This window comes from Meles meles, unplaced genomic scaffold (genome assembly GCF_922984935.1).
Source record: "Meles meles unplaced genomic scaffold, mMelMel3.1 paternal haplotype, whole genome shotgun sequence".
Taxonomy (NCBI): domain Eukaryota; kingdom Metazoa; phylum Chordata; class Mammalia; order Carnivora; family Mustelidae; genus Meles; species Meles meles.
The window spans coordinates 1-7500 of record NW_025721519.1 but is presented as its reverse complement, the minus strand read 5'-3'; positions in this window follow the sequence as shown (position 1 = coordinate 7500).

Here is a 7500-nt window from a genome sequence, read left to right as displayed (position 1 = left end):
CCCAGGTGCTGGTCATTTGGCTGGAAAGGAGGCAGGCTATGGGGTTGGGTAGGAGGCTACCTCCGTCCTTCTGTCACCGTAGAAAGTAATTTTTTTTTTTCTTTCTCCCTTCCCTTCCCCTTCCCCTTCCCCTTTCCCTTTCCCCCTTCCCTTTCCCCCTTCCCTTTCCCTTTCCCCCTTCCCTTTCCCCTTTCCCCTTCCCTTTCCCCTTCCCCCTCCCCCTTCCCCTTCCTTCCCTTTCCCCTTCCCCTTCCTTCCCTTTCCCCTTCCCCTTCCTTCCCTTTCCCCTTCCCCTTCCTTCCCTTTCCCCTTCCCCTTCCTTCCCTTTCCCCTTCCCCTTCCTTCCCTTTCCCCTTCCCCTTCCTTCCCTTTCCCCTTCCCCTTCCTTCCTTCCTTCCTTCCTTCCTTCCTTCCTTCCTTCCTTTCCTTCCTTTCCATCTTTCTTTCTTTCATTTTAAAGATTCTTGCTTCTGCATTTGACAGCGAGATAGAGAGCCCAAGTAGGAAGAGCGGCAGAGGCCACGCGCGCCGGACTTTATCGAGCTCTTCATTGTTATTTCTGTCGTTGTTTTTCTTGTGTACCCTACAACCAGGGTGGGGCTCCAACTCAGGACTCAGATCTAAGAGTCAGCGCGCTCTATGGAGAACCAGCCAGGGGCCACTGAGCTTTTTGTAGCCTAGGGAGAGAACGGGTTTCCTGTGTGCCGGCGCCCCCCTCCCCCCCCCGCTGCCCCCCCGCTCCCCCCCCCGCTCCCCCCCCCCCCCGCTCCCCGCTCCCCGCTCCCCGCTCCCCGCTCCCCCGCTCCCCGCTCCCCGCTCCCGTACCGCTTTGGCACACGGGTTCTTTGGAATGTGAAGCGCTTAAGAAACAGTAAGCTGTTCTTCACCCAGTAAGCTGGGTGGCTCAGGCGTTAAGGGTCTGCCATAGGCTCAGGTCACCATCTCAGGCGCGTAGCGCACGCGCGCGCGCGCGCGCACACACACACACACACACACACACACACACACACCCGCTCCCATCGCATCTGGCTCCCTGCTCAGTGGGAAACCTGCTTCTCCCTCTCCCACTCCCCCAGCCCCTGCTTGTTTCCCTCCCTCGCTCTGTTTCTCTCTGTCAAATACATACACAGAACCTTGAGAGAGATAGGAATAAAGAAAGAAAGAGAGAGAGAGAGAGAGAGAGAGAGAGAGAGAAAGGCAATAGCCCTGAGGAGGACACTTCTTTGCCTCTCCCTCTGCTTCCTGACCTGAAAGGGGGAGATAAAACTCGCCTAGGAATGGCACCTTCCCTCCATGGAGCAGGAGGAAAAGAAGACATTCTCATCAGTCTGCAGACGGCATCAGAGGAACGTGCCCAGAAAACCTTCCTCTGCCCGTTCCCTTCCATCTCTTGGCCTTCCCGTGGTGGGCTGAGCTCAGAAGCCCAAAACTGCTTTCCTCTCTCCTGTCATTTCTCCACAACCGGATCTTTCTTTGTGGAGGACATGCCCTCGACATGGGAATTCCGAGCCGCCGCCGTTCTGTGAGACTTCTGGTGTGGGTGTATTCTGCCTGGTGGGCGCTGCACGTGTCAATCGACTGTTTCTCTCCCTGGGATCTGTCTCTTTCTGACCGGTGTCTCAGTCAACAACTCAGAAGGGGAGTAGAGGGAACATTCTTCCTCCCCTACACCTACTGAATGCAGATGGACACACCCCCAGAACCCTCCCCTCACACACACACACACACACACACACACACACACACACACACACCCCAAACAAGAGTTGGAATCCACCTGAATGTGGAACAATGTCACAGTAGTTAAACACAGGATGCTAGACTCACATGGCAGAATAGAACACCGATACTACAAATTATGTTTGCGGAGACGGTTTGGTGGCATAGGAATGTGCTTGTTGGGTGGCAATACTTAGTGAAAAGAAGTAGGAAACATTCGGCGGAGAATGGGTTCTCTCTTAGGAGGGGATACCAGATCATTTCAAAGGCTGGGGATGGTGAAATCAGCCCCCCCCCCTTCTTCTTCTCCTTCCCCTTCTCCTTCGTCTTCTTCTTCTTCAAGATTTTATTTATTGATGTGACAGACAGAGATCACAAGTAGGCAGAGAGGCAGGCAGAGAGAGAGGGAGAAGCAGGCTCCCCATCGAGCAGAGAGCCCAATCCGGCGTCTCGAGCCCAGGACCCCGGGACCATAAACCGAGCCAAAGGCAGAGGCTTTAACCTACGGAGCCACCCAGGTGCCCCAGTTCTTCTATCTTTTCACTTCTGTTTCTCCCCCTACTCTGTTCTTTAGGGTGGTCCTTAGGCCTCCTCCTTTTCCCGAGCCAATGACTATACCTGCTTTTTTAAGACATTGCGTCCTAAAGAGGAAGCAGGACTTCAGCTAATGGTCTCAGGAAGGATGCTTACTTCCTAGATTCATATGGATCCGCCCAACTTTGGCTTCTCATGGCTCATCGCTCTCTGCAGGACATAGGGGAGGACACGGGTCTTACCATGAAAGAAGCCCACTTGGGTGGGACCGTCGCTTGTGGAAAATGGAATCTGGGGGAAGGACTGAAAGCAGCACTGATAAAGACTGTGTTGCAGGTTAGAGAAATTTCCGCCGCTTGGACACCGCCCTGCCCCGCCCCGCCCCGCCCCGCCCCGCCCCGCCCCGCCCCACCCCACCCCACCCCACCCCACCCCACCCCGCCACCGCCACTCCCCATCCCCCCACGCCCGCCCGCCCGCCCAAAGCAAGCACTTCCCTTTGATGCCATGTCTTGTGTGTGTTTGTTTTCTTGGTTCATTCCTTCGTTCGTGCAGTTGATTATTTTTTTAAGATTTTATTGACTGATGAGAGAGACAGAGAGAGCGCGCGAGCGAGCGTGAGCCCATGAGCGGAGTGAAGGGCAGAGGGAGAAGCGGGCTCTAAGCTGAGCAGGGAACCCGATACAAGACTCATTCCCAGGACTCCAGGATCATGACCTGAGCCCCAAGGCAGACACGCTCAACCTCAACCGATTGAGCCACCACCGGGGCACCCCATCATTCATTCATTCCTTCATTCATTCATTTTAAGACTATCTATTTGACAGAGAGACAGCGAGAGAGGGAACACAAGCAGGGGGAACGGACAAGGGAGAAGCAGGCCTCCCGCCAAGCAGGGAGCCCGATGCGGGGCTCGATCCCAGGACCCTGAGATCAGGACCTGAGCGGAAGACAGCCACTTAACCACTTAACCGGCTGAGCCACCCAGGCGTCTCAGAAGTGCGCTTTCAATGCATCATCTGTTAAGTGGATCTGGATCAAGGACATTGTCACGTTTTAACCTGTGTGGGCCCTGCTCCTGGGCTTTCACACTTACCCGGGTCCCAAAGGACTCTGCCAAACTTCAGCATGTGGGCTCTCTTTCTGTCCTGAGCACACATTGCATATCTACCTCATTAAAAAAAAAAAAAAAGAAGAAGAAGAAGAAGAAAAGAAAAAGAAAAAGAAAAAGAAAGAAAGAAATTTGATCAAAGGGGTGCCTGGCTCCATCCTCCACCGGTGGAGCGTGGGACTCGGGATTGTGAGTGTGACTCGGGATGGGAGCCCTATGTTGTGTGGAGAGATTACATAGACATAAAACCTACAGGAGAGGTTTTTTTCCAACCCATCGATGAATCCCTCCAAAGGAGCCTTCCAAACATAAGGACGGGGGAAAAAAAAAAAAAAAAAAAAAGAAAAAGAAAGAAAACCTCCCTGGTTCTGGTTCCCATAAGACTAGAGTCCTAGAGCCTTGCATATGCTAAAAATGGAAAATAAACTCCGTCACTTTCTGTAGGGTCCTTCCTCACGATGACTTGGAACTCTGGATGGAAAACACACATACGCCTATGTGCACGCACACGTGCGTGCGGAAAACCAAACCAAACCGGCTAAACAAACCAAAACCCTATAGAAACCTGCAATCGATGTTGGGAAAGCAACCACCCACCCCCAGAAGAAACGCTTGCAGGCCACGTGTACAGTGTACGATAATACATGGGGAGCCTCTACTGGCAGTTGCTTACTTCCATGGAAGACATTTCAGGATACCATGAGTCGCAGATGGCCCGAGGGGGCTTCTTTCGACATGTCTGAATTGTGTGCACAAGTCGAGGAAGGCTGCTAGGAGACTAAGTCGTCAGAAACTGGGAAGCCTGTTTTAGTTCCATCCGTGAAGGCCCAGCTTCTGGGGAGGAACCGACGCTCAGGGAGATGCTCTGGTCTTCATTTGGTTTGTTTCTTGCTGCGGCTGTTGGTATCTTTGCACAAAACCTGCCGTGTTCTGATTAGAAAAGGAAAACAACGGATGGAGGGGACCCATAAGTGGTCATGCTATGTGGCCCTTGGATTTGTTTTCAGCCAAGGGGGAGATTTGGGGCCTCTGGTCTTTCATGACCTCTCCACAAAGAAGACTGACACAAAGGCTACGAGTTGTTTGCATCTTGTGTGCATCCATGGGTCCCTGTGCGTTTCCCATCTGAGATGTTTTCTCTCCCTCTGGACGCTCTTGCTAACATCCAGTTGTAAAGGAACTCCTTGCTTCATAACTGAGTTGAAAGGAGGCACCTGGAAAAATCGGGCATGGTAAGAACGAGCATCAAGGTGTTTCAGGTCACATGACCTGGGATGACATTCCCTACATTCAGACTTTTGTGTCGCTCCATCGTCAAGATGCCTCAAGGGAAGGGACCCAGTGGATGGCCCAGAGCGAGAAGGACAGACGCAAATGGAGCACACCTGGGGCGCCTGGATGGCTCCGTGGATGAAGCCGCTGCCTTCGGCTCAGGTCATGATCTCAGGGTCCTGGGATCGAGTCCCGCATCGGGCTCTCTGCTCCGCAGGGAGCCTGCTTCCTCCTCTCTCTCTGCCGGCCTCTCTGCCTACTTGTGATCTCTCTCTCTGTCAGATAAATAAAATAAAATCTTTAAAAAAAAAAAAAAAAAAAAAGAAAGAAAGAAAATGGAGCACACCTGACTTACCCCCTCCCCCTGAGATGAAGGCCGAGGCAGGCAGAGGCCAAACGGGAAAAGAAAAGAACGGAAAAGAAAAAAAGATGAGTTCAAAACTTGACCTCTCGGGGCACCTGAGTGGCTCAGTGGGTTAAAGCCTCTGCCTTTGGCTCAGGTCATGATCCCAGGGTCATGGGATTGAGCCCCACATTGGGCTCTCTGCTCAGCGGGGAGCCTGCTTCCTCCTCTCTCTCTGCTTGTCTCTCTGCCTACTTGTGATCTCTGTCTGTCCAATAAATAAACAAAATCTTAAAAAAAAAAAAACAAAAAAAACTTGACCTCTGCCGGGGGCCTTGCCCGAGGCTCCCTTGCCCCGCCTCCACCTCCGCAGTGAGACACACCCCACCCCACCCCCACCCCCACCCCCACCCCCACCCCCGTTTCGGCACGAAAATCACTCCAAGCCCCTTGGGCCACCTCCTTAGGAGGTCTAAATTGGAGCACCTTCCAAGTCAGCAGGGAGGGGCCCGCGAGGGCTCCCCTGGACTTAAACAGCCCACTTCAGACTTCCCCACAGGAGCCTGAGAGGGGGAAAACAATCGACTGACTTTTTTAGTGGACCCAGGTGCGACTTCTTTGGCTTTAAAGCCAATTCAAGGTTGTTGGTTTTATTTTATTCTATTTTAAAGATTTTATGTAGTTATTTGACAGAGAGAGAGAGAGATCACAAGTAGGCAGAGAGGCAGGTACAGAGACAGGAGGAAGTAGGCTCCCTGCTGAGCAGAGAGCCCCATGCAGGGGCTCGATCCCAGGACCCTGAGATCATGACCTGAGCTGAAGGCAGAGGCTTAACCCGCTGAGCCACCCAGGCGCCCCTGTTGGTTTTATTTTAAAGAGACGTCGTTTTGGAGCTTTCAATGTCACATAGAATACAGATAATCAGCTTTTTTTCCTTTTTCCGCCCCGCACCCAATTTATTTTATTTTAGTTCATTTCATTTCACTTCATTTCATTTTATTTCATTTCATTTTGCAGATTTTAGTTTTTTATCGGGGGGGGGGGCGGAGGGGGGAGGGGGGGAGGGGGGTGGGGGGAGGGAGGGGGGGAGGGGGAATGGGGGGGGAGGGGGGGCGGGGGGGGTGGGGGGGGAGGGAGGGGGGGGGAAAGAGGAAGAGGGAGAGGAAGGGGAAGCAGGCTCTCTGCTGAGCAGAGAGCCCAACGCAGGGCTCCATCCTAGGACCCTGGGATCATGACCTGAGTGGAAGGCAGAGGCGTAACCCACGGAGCCACCCAGGCGCCCAACAGATTTTATGTTTTCAGTAATCTCTACACCCAATGTGGGGCTTGAACTGACAACCCTGAGATCAAGAGTCATGCTCTCTACTGACTCTGCCAGCCAGCTGCCCCTGGAATATCATCTTTCAGAGACACATGCGTAGACTCGGATATGATGAGACTGCTTAAAAAGGTCTGATTGACTTGATGGATCCAATAAAGCCCCTTGGAAATGTTGGTTGGCCTGGTCACCTTGCTTACCGAGGGCCCCTCGGCCTTAACAGTTGAATAAAGAATGCCACCTCCTGGCGGATCCCGGAACTTCATGAAGGAAATTTGGAGGGCCTCAGGAAGAGAGGAATTCACCCAAATGTACAGGTCTTGCAGGCGAATCTGATGGGAAATATTTGGCTTGGCTCCTGGATTTTAAAAAGGCACTTAAAGGTTCGATCTAGGGGAGCCTGGGTGGCTCAGTCGTTAAGCATCTGCCTTCGGGGGAGTCTGCTTTTCCCTCTCCCTCTCCTTCCGCTTGTGCCCCCCCCCCCCCCCGGTCAAATAAATAAAAGAAAATCTTTTTTTTTTTAAAGATTTTATTTTATTTATTTGACAGAGAGAGAGATCACAAGTAGGCAGAGAGGCAGGCAGAGTGAGAGGAGGAAGCAGTCTCCCTGCAGAGCAGAGAGCCCGATGCGGGGCTCGATCCCAGGACCCCGAGATCATGACCTGAGCCGAAGGCAGCGGCTTCATCCACGGAGCCACCCAGGCGCCCCAAAATGAAATCTTTTAAAAAGAAAAGAGTTCAATCTAAAATTCCTTATGAAAAGCTCCATCCAAGCAGATAAGAAAGAAAGATCCCATATACGATCGCTTGCTCTTCTTGCTTCGCTTATGTAGATGATTAGAACAACTGTGGGAAAACTGGAATTGTTTCACAAACAAATTCATCTTCCTTTGGCTATCTTGGATGGCAATAAAGGTGACATTAGAGAGAAAGATTCTATTTCAATAACACACTTTTGGGGGTGATAGTTGCTGGTTCTGAAGAATGACCTTTGGGCCTTTGTTCTCTGCCTCTAAAACTGGACGGGATCCTGAATCCTTCTGGTTTTCTTGATTCTCTAGGACTATGACTCTGTGAACGACGGTTTCCAACATTCTCCCATTCTCCTATCTTAAAACCATTAAGAACTAAAACCGTATCCCCCCCCCCCCCCCAAGCCTGGCAAAGAAGCTCGACCACGTGAAAGAAACTTTGAGGGAACTG